Source organism: Thamnophis sirtalis, unplaced genomic scaffold (genome assembly GCF_051295495.1).
Source record: "Thamnophis sirtalis isolate CommonGarterSnake01/CBP01778 unplaced genomic scaffold, rThaSir2_p1.2 scaffold_2, whole genome shotgun sequence".
NCBI lineage: Eukaryota > Metazoa > Chordata > Lepidosauria > Squamata > Natricidae > Thamnophis > Thamnophis sirtalis.
The window spans coordinates 162822148-162837371 of NW_028261382.1; the positions used below are offsets into that span (position 1 = coordinate 162822148).

At 42.5% G+C, this 15224-nt stretch overlaps 1 protein-coding gene across 1 annotated transcript in view; it reads right to left on the minus strand.

Annotated features, from left to right (window-relative positions):
• The window catches only part of MBP (myelin basic protein), a 152562-nt gene extending 140277 nt beyond the window's left edge, over positions 1 to 12285 (minus strand). Inside the window, exon 1 of the mRNA XM_087707336.1 lies at positions 12071 to 12285. The gene's annotated coding sequence lies outside the window, so the exon portion shown is untranslated. The remainder of the gene's footprint in view (positions 1 to 12070) is intronic.
• Between the last annotated feature and the right edge of the window lie 2939 nt (positions 12286 to 15224).

Below are 15224 nucleotides of genomic sequence, written 5' to 3' on the forward strand. Positions count from 1 at the left end.
CTTCGCAACTAACATCAACAACATTGTTCAAATGTTTATTATGTTAATTAGTTGTTGCTGCACAGCATGTTTTTAATGTTTCAACACCAATTTTGTTGGAAGTACCAAAAAAATAAACATATAAACAATAAACTTATATTTATTTACACTTTTATTCCTGTGAGTAGTTGTCGTAGGGGGCCCAATATACTACTTTGCCCGGGGCCCATAACGTTGTTAAGATGGCCCTTTAATATCCCCTTTAGTAGTTGTCAAAAAAATCTGTGAACGAAGTGGAGCAACACAATTGTTTACTTTTAGAAGCAATATTGTGATGTTGGTTTGAAAATCAGCCCTAGAAGTTACTCTGGTCAAGCTATCATTGAAAAGAAGCCCTGCTCCAAAGATTTAAGAGCCAAGGTGGCGCAGTGGTTAAATGCAGCACTGCAGGCTACTGCTAGATCAGCAGGTCAGCGGTTCAAATCTCACCGGCTCAGGGTTGACTCAGCCTTCCATCCTTCCGAGGTGGGTAAAATGAGGACCCAGATTGTTGGGGGCAATATGCTGACTCTCTGTAAACCGCTTAGAGAGGCCTGAAAGGCCTATGAAGCGGTATATAAGTCCACTGCTATTGCTATTGCTATTGCTATTATACAACATCCCAAGTGAAAATTACTTCAGTTGTTGTATCCCACATTCAAGGTACTTTTGAATATATTTAGATTTTAAGTTTTTGAGCTCACTGCAACTTTGAAAGTGGAAGAGAGCACAGATGTTACTTCTATCTTCATCATTTTGCAGCAAATGTCTTGATCTAAAACATCTTGTATGAATTCCCTGGAATTTTATTATTTTTCCTTGGAATTCAATGAAATGCAGGAAGTTTAAGAAGTTGCAGAGTCCAAGGCAGATAACTATATAATGAAACAAAACATTGTCATATAAGGACACAAAGGTGGAACAATTTCTCACTGAATGCTCGTCTCATTGGCATTTTCTTCTCTTGGGCGAAAACAAAAGAAAAACAATTGCTTATCTATCTAATTAAAACAGACTGTAAGTCATTTTTTCACATAGTTGATTATTCAATTATTATAGCTATTTCTACATCATCACCTGTCAATATGAGGCTTTGAAAAAAAATAAGAGATTTATAATCCAAATGTGGCAGCATAATATGATAGGAAAATAATTGTTTCAGTCATAAATTCTTTGGTTTAGCTATTATTTGATGATATGAACATTTTTCTTATTCTAGTGTATTTGGAACAGCAGTTCACTTTCATTTCTCTGATGGATGGTATTTCAGATATTTAAAAAATGAATTATCCTACTGAATGTAGTAGTAATAAAGTAATGGATTAGAAAAGTATGTTTACGCCAGCTGTATAATTATACAAGGGATCTTCTCTACAATGAAATCCTCTATAAGTCCACTTAGAAATAAGTGTCATTGATATCAGCTAGAGATTTAATCCTAGCTAAATAGTTATTAAACCACTATATTCATCTGACATACATCCTAGCATGTCATACTTTCAATGTGATTTCTATGACTGACCTTAATCAGCTCTGCAATTGATTTCTCTCTCCAGTGTATAACCAATTTTTCCATTAATCAAGAAAGCAGATATTTTAAAAGTGCAAAATTACAAGAGAAAACAAAACATAAACCCAAGAGAGTATAGTCCTACGATATATAAACATGTGAGATTGCTATCAATTATTTTATATTATAGTTTATTTTTTGGGGAAAAAATCCATCACAGCATGCCCACAGAATGAGGTTATTTTTTTTAATGCCTACTCCATGCTTAAGGTAAACTTTATAGTAGGGCCACAAATTTTGGTCTATAGAAATCCAGATAACCATAAGTTGGCCATAAAGACTTCGTTTCTCCCTGGATCTCTTGGAATCTATTTATATTTGCCTTTATTTCGGCAGCTCAGATCTGGTAACCTTAATGATTTTTTAAAAAATCCTAATTGACACACACCTATATAAATCAGACTCGGGGGGGGGGGGAGAGTTTAAACAATTAAATCACTAAACCACAGAAACTATTTTTAACTGTGGCATAAATTGCGTTCTTTATTCTCCTTCTAATTGTTAATGTTTAATTGTTAATAATTAAAATTGACAGGGAAGATATCAAAGTGGAAGATAGTTTCTGCATTTTGGGATGAACCAAAATAGTAAGGGAACAATCATACAGACTAATACTTGGTAGAGCAGCTATGATAAGGTGACCAGATTTTCAGATTGGAAAAGAGGGACACCCTTGACCAGGGGGGGGGGGGGGCTTGATTTAAAAAAAAATTTTTTGTCAAAAGGTCACCCCAGGACACTGAAACCAGCATAAATACGAATCTGTTGGCAAACAAAATTTGGATCATGTGACCATGAGGATGCTGCAACGGTCGCTAAGTGTGAAAAATGATCGCAACGGTCGCTAAGTGTGAAAAATGGTCTCAATGGTCGCTAAGTGTGAAAAATGGTCATCAGTCACTTTTTTCAATGCCATTGTAACTTTGGTCACTAAATGTTTTCCCCCTCCTCGAGACTCCTCACTTCTTCCTTCATTCCTCTTGCTTATCTACCTTCACCTTATCTGTCTTCTGCTCTTTCCCTCTCTTCCTTCCTTCCTCCCTCCTTCCATCCTCTTCTTTCCTCACTCACTCCCTTCCTCCTTTTTTCTCTTCCTTCCTCCTTCCATTCTTTATACGATATAAAATTCAATGAGGGTGAAACACACCAAATCTGGCAAAGCTGCCTTGCACCAACCTGGCCTGCCCATAGAATAGCAGCCACTTTGAGACACATAAACCTGGTCTGAACATATTGCATCACAAAGATTTGCAAAGATCACATTTGCAAAAAGGAACATTTCTTGTAGTAAATACATTTTATAAACAATTTAAAAGTAAAAATCCCCCCCCAAATAATAAAAGAAATCCTTAAAAACCATTGTTAAGTATTACACCAGCAATAATTTATACTGTCACCATTTCAAACTATCATCAGAAATACGAATCTGTTGCCAAACATCAACATTTTGATCGCGTAACCATGAGGATGCCACAACGGTCGCTAAGTGTGAAAATGGTCGCTAAGTGTGAAAAATGGTCATCAGTCACTTTTTTCAATGCCATTGTATCTTCCTGATTATTAAAAGTGCAAATTCACTCAGTGTCAATCATGACTCCTGAGTCCATTTCAAAGTATTGTGCATAGAAATTTTAAAAATGGCTTGTTTCAATTTATTTTGGATAGAATCTTTTTTTAAATAGTCTAAGACAATTTAAAAAAAGAATCAACACAGAATACCACTATTTTAAAAAATCATATGCACAATAAATAAAATATTATTTTAAAATACATTGAGCCTATACTCCTTACAGTAAATGACTCATCTGGAAACAAGCCAATAGCATTTTTTGTGCTTTCAAATTTACAGATGTTCCAAAATCAGCTTAAAGTCCAAATATTTAAAGACCACCCCCCTCAAAGTTATCTTACCAGAGCTTTAAATATCTTCTGGGGAGGCCCTGTAATCCCATTCATGACAAAGGTAGGGCTTTCTCAGGAGGAAGGTTTCAGTGCCCATCCTTTGGAAACCTCCTCCAGAGCAGGGAGCCCTAACCTGCTGTCCATTCAGGAAGGCTGTACAAATTATTCTGTCTTCTAGAGCCATTGGGATTTAATATGGTTTTATCACTGGATTTTCTTTTTATTGTTTTTGTGGAATTGTTACAATGATTTTATAATAATATAATTTTATTTGGCATTTTTGTTGCTGTAAACTGCTGAAAGCCCCTGATAGAATACAAATTATTTAATAATAAATTTAAAAAGCTGGGTGCAAGATATGAAAACACTGCAAACTATTGTTCAAGATAATTTGATACCTGTTGCTCTGGTCTTTAATGCAATTCTTGCTTAAGGCAAAGCCCTCCCCCGAAAAAATGCTTCTGCCGGGCTGCAAGAGCCACGTGGAAGTTGTCTGCACAGCTGAAAAAAGGACTGTTTGCTGGGCTGGGAGGAGGAGACAGCCCCCTGCCTTCTCCCCCTTTGGCTTTGCGGAGTTCACAGCCAGCAGGGGGGGGGGGGGGGGCAAGTCTGGATGGAAGTTCTCTGCAGGACCGGCAGCCGCTTTTTCCTCCCGAGTAAAATTTTTACTCGGGAGTAAATTTTACTCCCGAGTAAAATTTTTACTCAGTAGTAAGTAAAATTTACTCCCGAGTAAAATTTTTTACAAAACATGATTTATTTTACTCACCACCAGTAAGCGCAGCTGCAACCCCAACAAGAAAGACAAAATAAAATGGAGACTCCATGCGTGCTCAGCTAAGGAGTCCAGCCAATCAGTGAGCTGGTTGGCCAGCTCACTGATTGGCTGGAGTCCAGCCAATCAACTCAGTGAGCGGCAGGCTGGGCTGGCTTAAATTTGTAGGTAGCATAGAACAGAACGATGAGCCAGCCCAGCAGCTGATGGGCGGGAGCTGCCAGCACCAAAAAAAGCGTGCCTTTTAAAAAAGCGGGCGGGATGCGGGAAAATGCATCAAAAAGAGGGGGTGTCCTGCCAAAAGAGTTATGTCTGGTCACCTTAAGCTATGAAGACCTTCAGAAAGATACTCAAAGGCCCTCTTGTGTCTATATACCTTCAAAGATGTATGTAGTGCAAGCAATTGGTATTTCCTCATGACAATATAGAAGTAACAAATGGACTTTGAAGAAGTAGAATAGGAAAGTATTGATAGTGTTAAGAACTTTTGTATTATAAACAGGGGTGGGCTTCAACCATTTTAGCAAGGGGTTCTCTGCCTGATTGCTGGGTGGCTGTGGCCATGGTGGGCTTGGCCTAGTCAGCCTCCTGCACCAAGTTGGGGGGGGGCTTTTTTACCCTCCCTGGGCTCCAGAGGCTTTCTTCGAGTCTCCGGGAGAGTAAAAACGGCGTCTGCCTTGGTGCAGGAGGCCAACTAGGCCATGGCCACCATAACTACAGTTACCCAGCAACCCAGCAGAGAACCTCTTGCTAAAACTTCCTGAACTTTCAGTAGGCCCAATTTTTGCCCGCCCCAAGCCTCTGCGCATGCCCTGCATTTACCTACATCCGAAACAGGCCACATGGGGACTCCTGGGAGGGGTGGGGTGACCGGGCCGGGCCCTCGTCACCTCAAGACTGGATTACTGTAACACGCTCTACATGGGGCTGCCCCTGAAGAGTGTTCGAAGACTACAGTTGGTCCAGAACACAGCCGCACGAGCGATATGGGGTGTATCTAGATACACCCAAATTACACCTATCCTCCGCGAGCTGCACTGGCTTCCTATTGGTCTCTGGATGCACTTCAAGGTGCTAGTTGTTACTTTTAAAGCCCTTCATGATTTAGAACCTAGCTACCTGAGAGACCGCCTCCTGCCACTTACCTCCCAACAACCAACAAGATCGCACAGGTTGGGCCTCCTCCGGGTGCCGTCAGCCGGACAATGCCGGCTGGCGACTCCCCGGGGGAGGGCCTTCTCTGTTGCTGCGCTGGCCCTGTCTAACGATCTACCTGCAGAGATCCGGACCCTTACCACTCTCCTGGCCTTCCGTAAAGCCGTCAAGACCTGGCTGTTCCGGCAGGCCTGGGGCTGTTGATTAATATCCAGCCCAGCTTAGATGGAATGGGTGACATGAATTTAAATACTGTGTTTTTATTTTTTTTATCTCTATTTTTTAAAATTAAATGTTTCTTGTCTGTTGTGAGCCGCCCAGAGTCCCTATGGGAGTGGGCGGCATACAAATTCTAATAAACTTGAAACTTGAGGAGTGGGATTTGGGGGTTCTCCAAAATGCACAGAATCTTAGATAGAGGTTCTCCCGAACCCCTGCAAATTCTCAGCAGCCCATCCCTGATTATAGAATACTACTGAATAGTGTTATAAAATACCAGTGACAATCCAAGAAACAAACAAATGGATCATTGAACAAATCAACCTAAAGTTTGGTGTAAAGACCAGGCTCAAATTATTCTATTTTGGATATATTATGTGAAGACCTAGCTCTTCAGAGAAAGTCCTGGGGAAAGGTCCCTTTCCTTAAAGGAAAGAGAAGAGGACAACCAGCAGCAAGATGGGTGGGCTCAGTTACAGTGGTGAGGAGTGCACTGTTGGAAGGCTTGAAGGATGAGAGTAGAGATAGATCATAATGGAGAAAATCTATCTATGTGGTTACTAAGAGTTGACACCAACTTGATTGCATGTATTGAATGAATCAAACATTAATATAATCTATGGTTCACATACAAGAGAAATAAACCTAATGTATATATCTTTCAAGGCAAGATAAGATCCCAACGAATTATTCAATTCTGTCTCATTCTTTTATGAATATCTGTGAAATATTCAACATTGTTATGTGAACAGTTACTGTTTAATTCTGCCTGAACTTCTTGCAGGTAATTTCTTTCTTAAGATCCTTTTAGAATTTAATTTCTTGTCATTAAACCATTATTTTGTTTCTGGATAATGCAGTATATGTATGCTAAAGTAAATATTAGTTCATGAAAAGTTTATGAAGTAATACAGTGAATACAGTAAAATAACCTTAAAGGTGACTTAACATCTAGAAAAGGCCAGGACATCTACTCTGTATTTATTTCAATTTCACTTATTCTGACACCTTAAAGAAGAGAATTACACATTTTGTATCTGCATTTCGTAGATAATGACAGCTATGTGAAACAAAAGCCAATCACACAACAAATGTCCAGCAGCAGAAGAAAAACTAAACAAATGACTTAGTATATTACAAGTCATCATCCCTATGGGCTAAATCAGATCCAGAAACTGACTCCACAGGAAAACCAGAAGTATACATTATACTTCTTCCACCTTCCATCCTTCCGAGGTGGGTAAAATGAGGACCCAGATTGTTGGGGGCAATATGCTGACTCTCTGTAAACCGCTTAGAGAGGCCTGAAAGGCCTATGAAGCGGTATATAAGTCTATTGCTAAAAAAAAAAAGAGATAGACCATAATAACAGAATCTATAAGTCTACCTCTGTTCCCCCACTCCTTATACCGCTGTGGGTTAGTAGGGAACCAGTCTAAGTCCCTTTCAAATACTTTTCTACTTCCTGGGCTTAGGACACTTTCCTGCTCCTGTTATCTTAATGGCTTCTGAGTAGTTTTTTCCAAGCCGTTTCCATGCCTCCCTACATAAGTGTGATCAATTTATATTGTTGTAATTATTTCAACATGTTTGAACAGGACACTGGAATAAATGTAGGAGTTTTAGCTCGGTGTATTCTGTTTGCTGTGGAATTACTAGTCATGTTCCCTAGAACACAAGTAAATTGTTTTTTCCCCAATCAGTTGGAAACTACTACTCACATTCAAGACAATTTGAACAGAAATCCAGTTCAAGATAGGAGACCAAAGGGAGGAACAGCTTGCACAAGAATGTAGGAGCTGGAATCATGGCTCTTAGATAGCCTTCCCCACCTAAACACTCTCCAGCTGCCAGGTCCCAGAATTCCCTAGTTAGCATGATTATTGCTGTGAATTCTGGGAACTGGTATTCACGAATATGAACAATGTCTAAGTTCCCCAAAGCTGCTCTTATGTGAGTTATAGTATCCTATTTATAAGGATTTGATGTAATGGTTAAGGCATTGGCTAGAACCCAGGATGCCATGAATTTTTGTCTTGCTTTAAGCACAAAACCTGGTGGGTGACCTTGTGCCAGTCATTTTTTTTCATCCCTGGGAAGGAGGTAAAGGCAAACCACTTCTGAAAAACCTAGTCGAGAAAACTGTAAGAACTTGTCCCAGTAATCGATTGAATGAAAGAAAGAAAAAACCGTAAGACACAAATAAGACCCGTGCAATGCTAAAATATCTTGACCAGCTCAAATGGATCACAAATGAAGATTTTTTTCACTATTCTTAAAAGCATTCCACTTCTATCTTTTCATGTGTCTGGTTGACTTCATATAAAAAGTGTATTCCAGTTCACACAATGTATTAAGTGCTGGAAGAAGAAAATGTGCAGCACCAAATTCTTTTGTGGATATTATCCACTTCTCAAGTTGAAAATTAGACATTCATATCTTTATATACTGAATACAAAAAGTAATGTAAACTCTAAAGTAGTCTGAATGCTGTTTTGAAAAGCAAGGACCACTCCCCTTTGAAAACAATGCAAATCACAGTCCCACTCTAATGTCATTACTCCACTTTCTGCCACTTTCCCCCTTCCCAAAACACCCCAATAATTTTGACTCTCATGTCAGAAGAAAAGGTTGGCCCCTTGCATTATGTCCATAAGCCATGAGTTAAGAGTTTAATGTTTTGTGCAAGTTGTTGTTAAAGGTAAAGGTAAATAGGTTCCCCTCAAACATATGTGCTAATCATTCCTGACTCTATGGTGCTCATCTCCATTTCAAAGCCGAAGAGCCAGCATTGTCCAAATACATCTCTGTGGTCATGTGGCCGGCATGACTAAATGCTGAAGGTGCATAGAATGCTGTTACCTTCCCACCAAAGGTGATCCCTATTTTTCTACTTGCATTTTTACATGTTTTCAAACACTTTTGAACACTATGTACACTGAGAGCATATGCACCAAAGACAAATTCCTTGAGTGTCCAATCACATTTGGCCAATAAAGAATTCTATTCGATTCTTCTAATTGCTAGGTTGGCAGAAGCTGGGACAAGTAAATGGGAGCTCACTCCATTACACGGCACTAGGGATTCGAACCACCAAACTGCCGACTTTTCTGAGCGACAAGCTCAGCGTCTTAGCCACTGAGCCACCGTGTCCTTATTATTATTATTTAATAATTATTTCCCAATGATTAACTGCAAGTGACATAATGGGATGTTTGAACCCAATCAGGATGTACAGGAGTTAAGATGAAAAACCTGATCGTATTTGATTATTCAGTTAATCTTATTTCTTACACCATCAATTGGTCTACTCTGGCAGACCTTCGCGGATCTCAAAAAGCTAAACCGAATCAAAGCTAGTTAATATGTGAGTAGAAAACCCAAGACTGTAGGTGACACTGTGACAGCAGCATTCTGAGAAGAAGTCACAAGACATTTCCATTTATTGCCAAAAGATCTAAATCAATATTCCTGGATCACCAAGTATCCAGTAATTCACTTGAAGACATTTTATTATTATAATGGTTTGCAGTAATAAAACCAAAGTTCAAATTAGAGAATACTTTATCGATTTTTTTAAAAAAAAATCATTGTCTAAGTAAGAGTCTGTTTTTTAAAAAGATGTGGTTTGTGGTCTTTTCAAAATCCAACAAAATGGTAAATCCCTTCCAAGAGAAAGCATTCCAGAAACCTGTGACAACGGCAGAAATGGCCAGATCCCAATCTCTGGCAAGACAAATAAGTAGCAACTGTATGCAAGCCTACACAGACAGCCATGCACAGCTTTAAAAACCACAATCAGTGTAGGATGTTAAAACCCACCTCTCTCCTAGAAGAATGAAATATCCTAGGAAATATTGAAACGGCAGAATATTATATTTCCCTGGATAAGAAATGGAGAAACATATTTTTTGGCAGGAAATAGACTCACTCTTAATAGCCCTCACCTTTGAGCCATTAAAATAAGCCTGAGCTAGTCTACTCCATATAACAAAGGTAGAATTAGCCTTCTACAGAAACTCACCACAGGACACCTGGGAAGATGCAATGGTCAACCAAACATGGACTCAAGACAGCCTACAGAGTTGCCCCTGCATGGCCTCATGGGAGTCTGACAACCAATCAGAATACATTTCTTACACAGGAACAGGAAACAGAGAGGTGGGGCCGAACAGAGAGTATAAAAAACTCAGGAACTCTCAGCAAGCCCCTTCTTTCTCTTTTTCTTCTTCACCCAACATCTGAAGCATGTGATCCCACTTTTCTATTTAGGAACTCAAGCCATGTGATCCTGTCCACCATTAAACCATCTTTCCAAGCAGCCTCCATGTTGCCGGTGTCTTTTCCCCCCACTTGGAACTGAACCCAGAAGGACATTTCTTCCAGCACCAGCACTTTGTAATTTGCTGGCAAGGAGATTTATACTTGCAATACAGGTGTGTTTTGGAAAAGCCAACTTACTGCTAAGTTTGTACCAGCAGAAATTTCCTAAATAGTCATAAAGGTCACTCCGTTCATTGCAAGACCTGCAAGTTAATTCACCACGGGTTTAAGGTTCTTTCTTCCGGGAATATGCATCGCTGCCACATTGGCTAAAAATGATAGCGGGAACTCCTGGCTGCTGCCTTATTCAGAGGAAAGAGAAAGTTACTGAGTTATTACTGTTGTTTTCTTTTGAGAACAGGAAGATGTAACCCCAAAGCAAAGCAAAGCAAAAAAAAAAAAAAAAAGATCTTGTAGCAATGGTGGTGGAACGGAAAAGACTTAATTCCTCTTTTCTGGTTCAATTGCATGGCACCTGTCAAAACAATTTTTTTTTCCTGTTTGATGAAATTTGGCTGAAGATTATTTCCAGATTTTATTTTCACGAAATCATAAAATGCCAACTTTGCAAGCAGACACACATTCTTCTAATGATGCCATTTGAGCAAGAAGAAATCTCACCAGGCTGGGCACAGAGTTTATTTTCATTTATTCATTCAATCATTCATTCATTCATTTGCACATTCATTCAACTGACTCAGTTATAAGACTCTCCATTTCTTGACTGCAATCAGCAGCAAAAAAAACAACAACAACATCAGGGCCACTTCCACCCTGTTTAGCTACTGAATTCTCTGCTATAGAATCACTTCTTCGAAACAAAAAATTACTTACAATTACATTTTTACAGCTCTTTCTATCAGAGGAGAATGGGAGCTCTAATTCAACTTGGGCCATAGGAAAAGCCTTGCTCAGCTCCATCTACCACATCAATTTCATTCCATTTCATTGTACACATGTTGTGCATTGACAATAAAGGTTTGATTTGATCATGGGAGGCCTTTCCAGCTACAGTTCTTTACTAACAATTTCAAGTCAAGATGTCATACTGCTAGTACACACAAAGCACTCTCAGGTTGAATGGCCATCCTAAACATTGGTTCTTAAATTAGCCCATTTTGGGGATCTGTGCAATACACTCAGCCATAAGCTAATGCAAACAGCTGGAATTTTGCAAAATGTTATGCTAGCTACACACAAAATTTGATGGCAGCACCAACCACATTTAGGGTATGCAAATGCAGCATTGAGCCATTCCTTGACCTGGTTTGGTGTTGCAAGTGAATGCAGCCATTAATGTTTGGTATCACTGTACTCCAACCATGGATGGTCAAGTTATCTGACACTAGTTGTAGAGTGAGATGAAAAGGGAGGGGATGCCACAGTACTATGCCCCAAAGTGTACACAGAACAACGAAGTACCAAACCTTCCATGCACCATTAGGCCAAGAGGAGAAGAGGACAATAAACTTGCCTTCTTCTCTGCCTATGATTGTTTCGGTAACGGGCTACAAAACGTGGGAAGCCTTCCTTCCCGTTTCCGCAAGCCAGATCACAATATTGAGATATGCGATTTCACGCGTGGGAGATTGACTAATCCGAGACTCGTCGTCCCCGTTAATGCCAACGCTGCGCCAGATGTTCAGCAACCTGTCACAATCGACCGTATCCCCCCCCTTCCCCCAGCTTTGTCGCCTCCCTCCTTCCCTCCGCCTCCTTCTCTAAATCCTCGGGCAACTCCCACCGAAGAGACAACAACCCTGGGACAAAACCCGAGAAAGGTTGTCGGAACGCACCCAAGATGTTCTCGCGTGCTGGCGGGCTTGGTTCCCCCTCCTCTCCCCGCACGCCTTTTCTTTTCAGTTGGGCCTCGCCTGCTTCGGTGGGGGGGGGGGGTATCGTCAGCATCCACCAGCCAAAGCAGAGAAGGAGAAGAGCGGGGGTGGAGACCGAGGGGGACTCCCCTCCACGCAATTCAGCCACACAATGAAGGAAATCTCGAAGGAGGGAGAAAGGAGGAAGGAAAAAAGGAGAGAGAGAGAGAGAAAAGGCGGCCTTTGGGAAGTGGAAGGTCAGGCTAGCTTGGCGGGTCAGGTTTTGGAGCCTACCGGAAGACACGAGGCTGAGGGGCGATCTCCCGCCGACCGGCTCCCCGCAACTTGCTTGCCCGACGTTGCCGATCAATAAACGTTGTCAGTCAGAGGAAGCCACTTCTTCCTTTTCCTTCACGCCTCTCGAAGCGTGACCTGCCTTGCCTCGCCAGTCCAGAAGGAGAAGGGGAGAGAGAGAAGGAGAGGGAGAAGGAGGGACAGCGAGAGAGAGAAGAAGAAGAGGGAGAGGGGAGGCGGGAGAGAGAGGGGCGAGAAGGAAAGAGAAAGCGAGAGAGAGGGAGAGAAGGAGAAGGCGAGGGGAGAGGAGAAGGAGAGAAAGAGAGAGAGAGAGAAGGAGAAAAGAGAGAGAGAGAGAGAGATTTCTTCTCCCTGGCCGTGCAGGTGAGAGGAGCTTTGTGATCTAAAGGCTCCAGCGGGAGCGCGTGCTTGCAGCAGCTGGCCCGTCACAATGACAGATGTCCTCGCTTGCCGCCACTAGCCCGCGCTTAGAGACGGGCTTGGAGGCTGCTCCTTCCAGAACCGGGAGCTGCTCTCGGCCACGCTTTCCCCCCGCTCCTTCCCTCCCGAAGCACCTTCGCGCCGACCCGGGTGCGCGGAGCTCTCGGAGCACCGAGGGGTGGGTGGGGCTCCTGCAGACGATTTCCAGCGCAAACCAGGAAGAGCTGAGCGAAATCCGTGAATGTAAACACGGGAGGGGAGGGGGGCAGATTTTGTCTTGATGGGGTCGGGGAGAAATCCCAGGGTGCGAAGTCGGCGGCTACCCCTAAAAGAAATGGGGGGGGGAGAGAGGGAGATGTTGCGTGTTAAGACTTTGGGGCAAATGTGGGGCCCATTCAGCCCGGGGGGCAAGGAGGGATCCTCAAGAGAGCGAGGCAGGCTTCCTGGATTAAGTGGATCCCTGCTCGCGATGACGTGGAAAGGGCTCCCTGTTCTTGTAAAAGTACAGAGTTCAGGATTGCGTCACCACCTCCCTATAAAAAGCGGGAGCCCAGAAAGACCAAATAGACGTTTCTTTTATACTAAAGCGCCAGTCCTGTGACGTCTCCTCCAGTAAGCTCAGCACAGGTAGACAATGAAGGGTGGGCCCATTTGTGCCTCTGAAGACTGTCTTTTGGGCTATCTTGGCCAGTCAAAATGTGTTCCAACTATATGAGCTCTAATTCACCTGCTTGATATATATCTACAGGTGATTGGAGCAGATACTATGCTTCTTGCTGATGCCTTTCAGAGGTGGTATTCAGCCAGTTTTGACAGGTTCTGAAGAATAGATAGGGGAAATTTTGAGAGTGAGGAGGGAATGGGGATTTTGCAGTATCCTTCCCCTGCCATGCCCACAGAACTGGTAGTAAACATTTTTGAATCCCACCACTGTAAGATGTAGTTTGATCCTTGGGGACACATGCACATAGTTACTGCCCTCAATGCAAAGATACTTCTGCAATTTGTTGGAAATGACATGGCTGCATGTCCCCACCAGAGCCGGATTTTCCTATAGGCTAACTAGGCTTCAGCCTAGGGCCTCAAGATCAAGAGGGGCCTACATTCAAATTGTTAGCAAAATTAAAATTATACTATTCTAAAAACAGTGAACATTAAAACACTGAACCGAAAATAAGGAGAAATTCTACGCATATGACTAATAAACAAATATAAAAATGTATTGGTTAAGATCGTTCCAGCGCCGCGGCAGTTGGGGAGCCCGCCCACGTTCCCAGCACCGGCGGTCGGGCGAGAGGCGTGGCCGCTCCCAGTAGCCGCCCTGTCAACGCAGAGCCCACCAGCGGCCAGGCAGGTGAGGGCGAGGGGGCCGAGCCGGGCAGCTGAGCGCAGCAGGGGAGGCGGCTGGCCTCGCTGCCTTTGCTGCAGAGCAGAGCCGCCCTCCGTCGGGAGGCCAGCTATATATATTGATATATATTGATATATATCACAGTAATGATGTATTTTATTGTCTCTCATGTAATTTACAAACTTAAAAATGGGAGGTGAAAGGGCCTCATAAGTGGGATAGCCTAGGGCCTCTTTTCATCTAAATCCGGCCCTGGTCCCCACCTACGCCCTGAAATCAGTCTGTGACTGAGATAACCTGGCACCAATTCAATGATGAATTGTCTCCCGGAGTGACTCCAATATGCCTGTCGTCATATGGTGTGCTGATGTGCATTGAGCCATATCCAAGGATTACACACTCTATATAGCAATGCTGAGGGCCACTGCCCAATTTGCTCATTTTGCAATTGCCTGTGTGAGGATTGGATTGAGGAATCATTTTCTCAACACTTCACTTTATCTCACCCCTCCCCTCCCCTCTCCCTCCTCTCCACTCTTCTCCCTTCCTTCTTTGCTTCCCAGCTTACTTCCTTCCTTCCTTTTTGTAGTTAACGGTAGTCACACCATACAAAACCACATATTTCTCCTGTTATTTCTTCAGTCCTGGCTACCGATACGTCACTGCTGTTCTGTAATTTCCGCATTTGTTGTGTTCAAGTTACATTTACGTCAATCTCCTGTGGTTCCATCAACTGGATGATTGCACAGTCCTCAGGACTACTGCATCTGGCGGCCAGTTGACAAGCTGAGTGGCCAGAGGTGATTCTTTGGGAATATCTTTGGTGCTCATACTTTGTTCCACTGTTTTGATCTGCAGACATGCCACTATACGGGGCAACCTATACACAGGAGGAATAGTTAAGGAAATCTAGCCATTGCTATGGATAATAAGAAAAGAATATGGAGAGAACTGGATTATGGAAATGTTACTAAGCAGCCATTTCGTTGAGGAACTTTTAAGAACAGGAACACTGTGGTCATTGTTTGCTTTTCCTGATATGCACTTATTCCCTTCAATTTCCCATGCCAGCAGTTGAACTAATTTTCTCTGCTGCCTCATCTTCCAATCCATTTGCCTGTCATTTGCTGTTGCAGTTATGCTCTATGTTACACAGTCATCCTGTCCTTGTTCCAGAATCAGGCTTCGTTATAAGAACTGTGGTTCCATGGGATCACATAGAGCAGGGGTGTCAAACTCAAGGGCTGTGGGCTGGATCCAGCCCACAATGTGGGTTAATCCGGCCATGAGGCTGTCCAGGGAAATGCAAGGGGTCAAAATGTACTGCTTCAGCCTGGTCTACCCAATGCGAAGAGGAAACATCCG